Source organism: Plasmopara halstedii, assembly GCF_900000015.1.
Source record: "Plasmopara halstedii genome assembly, contig: Scaffold_322, whole genome shotgun sequence".
NCBI lineage: Eukaryota > Oomycota > Peronosporomycetes > Peronosporales > Peronosporaceae > Plasmopara > Plasmopara halstedii.
This window is the reverse complement of record NW_020187243.1, coordinates 408,066-412,891: the sequence shown is the minus strand read 5'-3', so window position 1 is coordinate 412,891 and position 4,826 is coordinate 408,066.

The following is a 4,826-nucleotide window of genomic DNA, read 5'->3' as shown; positions in this document are numbered from 1 at the left end:
ATCCCAACAATGCGAAGCAAGCACCTCTCACCCAAACTGGGAGGCCATTGCGGAACACCTCAACCAAGACCTACAATACTGGCTCCAAATGTTCGGTTGCAGGTCTCAGCTGTCTTGGATGGTGTAGCTAGGTGAAAGGATATCGTCGTTCATCTATATGTGACACAATATACCTGACCTTCATCATCATCATCTTCATTTGGCATCAAGTAAATGCTCATCACTTTGTCATTATTTCTAGCGAAATGATAGAAATGTGTTTAAAGCTGTGCGCGATCACATCAAGCTCGTTGATGTGGTGATCGACGGAAATGGGAAAATTTTTGAAGACGCGCTTAGTAAAAAGAAACTGAACAAAGCCAGTTTTACAAACAATCGGCGCGTGGCTTACCAAAAGATATGTGAGAAAACTGGAGGATACACAGGCAATTTGAAACTATCGGACATTGTAAAAGCGCCGCTCATTTTGGTGGACTTCTCGGAGGAAGACAGGTCAGTGATGAAGAGATTCGGACAATGGACGTGATAAGACTAATGGTTGTCAGAAACAATCTGCGTGATGGAGTTCCTCTGCAGCTTAAGTCATTGACATATCCTGAGTAATCATTGCCATTCGGAAAAGAAGGGGGGACTCATATCGTTAAAAACAATTTTAGATCTGTGGATCTTCACGACGATAAATATTTTTTGACGTCACAGAGAAGACCTTTTTTCTTACAGCGCTGTGGATTACTCTTTACGTTTCATCATGATATTCGACCTGTTCCAATGGCGTCTAAAGTGACGCGACAATATTTATATAAAAAGAAGGTGACAGGTCAAATGTTTACCTTAATCTGAATGCTATACGTATTAAATGATATACCCGGACTTCAATGCTTGATGGGATTCCCATTCCTGCAACCCCACTTTCGGCAAGGATGGCACAGATTACTATTTGGCTGAAATATTCATTAGTTAACGGCGAGAGTTCCCAATGTAATTTGACAAGTATCGCCAGATCAAAAGGCTGCCCTTGGCGTACAGACAAAATTGATTAATATAATGGCAACAACAGCAAAGGCGTTAAGTCTAACCAGCTGCCGTTTTCTTGGGACTCTCGTAAAGACAAATCGTGAGAATTGAACTAGCAGCACCTCGAATTTAGACAGATCAAAAGCATTGAGATAGTGATATAGGTCCTCTGATAAATATGTTCTTTTCAAACAAACTGCAATGACAGATGCTGCGCAGCATTAAGAGCTGATTCTTGCCAAAAAAACTTGTGACTCTATGGGTTTGTAATCCATATATCATGAAATATATTACTACCTTGGATTAAAACTTGTTCTGTCCTAGCCCGAAATCGCCATGACGTCTACACCGCGTTGTCCTACCGGAAGGTTCACTATAACACCTGCTACCCTATTGAAAGGGCATAGACGATTGTTACTTTGATGGCAGTGAATATTCCTTGATGCTGCGCTGGTAACTGAGTCGTTAAGTTCGTGGCTTTAAAGCAAAATAAAATTTTCGACCTGTATTACCTCTTTTATCAAGAATGTCGATTAAATCGCTTAAATAGCTGGCCTTTAGAATTTAGAGCGCTTCGTAATAGGCTGTCCATTGTTTCGTCTGGTTAAATTGTCGAGACGATTATGCTACTTGCACAGGTCTAATGCTGCGCATCATGAATACAGCGCAGTATAAGTAGAAAAATATTTGACTGATCATTTATCGGCAGGGCACAATATTCTTGCTCATTTGTGAAAATATGCTGTTACATATGATTGGATAATAAAAATTAAAAAGAGCAAGAGAATTATAGTACTCTCAAGTTGCCTTTACGGTACTTTCCATTTTGCCACCTACTAAGTCAATTCTCGCATCTAGCAGCGCAAGTAGATACTACTCAATCTGTCCAATTACATTTGGCTGCGCTTGTTGGTCCAAGCTGAAGCGCCTGCTATATCAATTTCTAGGAGTTATTAACTATTTTCTTTTCGGGATCTGATTCTGACCTTGCGACCTTATAGGACCCTGAACTTGTTAACACTAACTGTCCTGCATAAAAGGACAGCATCCGAAGAACTACTAAAAAAGGTTTTGGTATAGTATATATACGTGTTTTCCGCTAAGGTTCTAGATACACTGTCGCTGAAGCGTTGCTGTATTCGTTAAGGCTACAAACTATTCGACCTCCGAGCTCTCATTGAGTACAGTACTATCACTGCGGCGGTAAATGACACCTGTTTTGAGCATTGAATTGGTACTGAAGTACAAAGTTGGAAGCATTTGAGCGTTGTATATTTGGATTTTAGCGAATTAGCACGTACCCTGGTAACAGGGGTGTGTATGACACGAAGTGGACATGGTGTGACTGCACCCAAACAAGAATACGGTATGGGGCTAGGTAGCCAGTAGTTATGCATGTATTTACTATATAAGCGGATTGCGATCCGCTAACTTGTACTTGTTCTCAGTATAGAACGAAAGGTCGGTGACCTAACTTACGCTTCCTCAAGCGCTAAGCTACGGCAGCCCCGCTGCAACCCGAATCCAAATCTTGACATAAAATAGGATATGTACATATCCACCTATTAATTAGCGTAGTGCACATTAAATTATCCAGTAATAAATGTGTAGTACACAAAATGTGTAATGGGCCTACCACCCCACTACAACCCCTAGACGCCCATGCTTGCCAGTCAGCGGCATTGAAAGCCTCGTAACAAACTGGGTTCTGATGATGAATTTTACGTTGAGAAGAGCTAGTGTAGCCGGGTTATTTTCCTCGGTCTTAAACCGGTTATTGTGACTGGGATTGACACATGCAAAAAAGCGGTGTCTGTTTCTTCTGTGTAAGTGGCGGAGAAGCATGCGAAGCATGTTCAAGTGTACTGACACTTTGTTTGCATGTGAATCGGATAAAGCATAACGGTTCTTTATGCGCAGAAATTGAGCAAAAACGTCTTCATCTATGATACAAAAGGTTGACAGATACTTTCAAACCGTATGAAACAACGAAAAACAATTCAAACATTGATATTACAACTTTAGATCAAAAGTGGCACGAACAACGAAGTGACACGCCTACTTAAAAAGGAGTGCACACACATGTTTTGCGATTAGTATGCGACAGACGGAGAGTCTTAGTCAATAAGAGGGTATCGTAGCGCGACCTTTGTGAAGAAAGTCCGAACTCGGCTATCACATCTGGTCTACCCCATATAACACTATATCAAAGTCACCGCAATGGGTATATCGATTGTGTGTAGCTGCAGCGGGGAACCGTAGCTTCGCGCTTAGAGGAATTGTAAATTAGGTCATTCGTTCTATACTTAGAAAAAGTACGAGTCAGAATGCTAATTAGCTCTTCCGTTTAAAATTCAAACTGATTTTTATTTATTTTTATCTGCGGCAAAGCCGCCTATTTTTAATGTTTAGATTTTCCTCAATATAATAAATATATATAATAAATACATGCAAAACTACTTTCAACCTAGCCACATACCGTATTCTTGTTTGGGTAAAAGGAATGTGCTTTGTTCTCTATTGTACCGCGTGTAGATCGTGGACAATGAGTCCAACCAAGCCGTAATGGGTTACTCTATTCGAGAGAGAGAGGGGATCGCAGTCCAGGATTGCCGTTTGTACATTTTAGGACTCGCGTATAGGAGCGAAAGACTAATCGAATCATCTAGTTTTTGGTCTAAGTAAAGTCGTTAAAAGTCTTGACAGCTTCAAGTTTGTATTGCAAATAAATACGACGCAGGACTGTCAAAATCAGTAGACAGTGCCTAAAGGCATTTAAATCACTAAATACGAAGCCGATGTACGTGTATCGTGCCACAGGGACAAAATAATTAGTGTCAAATGCTACATTAAGCCTTTGACTGATGATTGAGAGGACTTTGACGGAGTAAAACGTTGTCTTATCCTGGACCCGAATTGGCGTAGCTGGACCGGTACGAGTTATAGATCGTCTTGACGCTGAGAAGACCTACCCTTGGATACTTTGGCAAGTCTTGTGTCCAGCTCTTTCAGGATATAAAGCGCTTTTGGCGCGCGAGTGAAGCTGCGATAGCTTTCGTGCAGGGCACAAGAAGGTCCGAAATTGATAGTAATGTTATTACTAGGTACTTGGGTGAGAGCTCGGAAGGCAGAACCGGCAGTAAGACGCCGTTCTAGGATGAAAAAGAAAACGATTGCATATTGCGGTCTTTAAATTGAGTCTCGGTAGGGCGAAAAGTAGCGGCTTAACATTGTGGTGTACTGGTGTATCCTAGGCGGGATGGTAGAGATCATCTGTGAGATGTTTCTCTCTGTGCTGATGGAGCCGACGGGTGACTTAAAGCTACAAGTTGAAACGATATGCCTTAAAGATACGAAGTATAATTCATGATGCGGTGGAAGTGCTGAGTAATCGTCACGAGTGTATGGTGAGAAAATTGCTTACTCGTGAATTATATGACTGGGGTACTTTTACATTGTAAGTCTCCTATCCCTAGCCCCCCCCCCTTTCTACCTTCGACAGAGGCCCTTATCATACTGAAGGAACTATACGTCGTGATATGGGCGAGGAATGGCAAGTCGATGAGCTCACCGAATGGTCCAGATGGTATTCACGAAGGGAAGAGCTTATCACATGCCAGGAATATGACTTGAGAAAGTCGTGGTGCAGGTTGTCTGACAGCTATCCTCAAAGCTTCAATTGATCCACTCTATCATTTGTATATAGGGTTCAACAACGCGGTACCGGTAGACCCACCGCGCTTGCTACCTGCGGATAAAGGAGTGCTTCATAAAGCTGACTTAGTTCCCGAATACACTATTGCAATACAGGG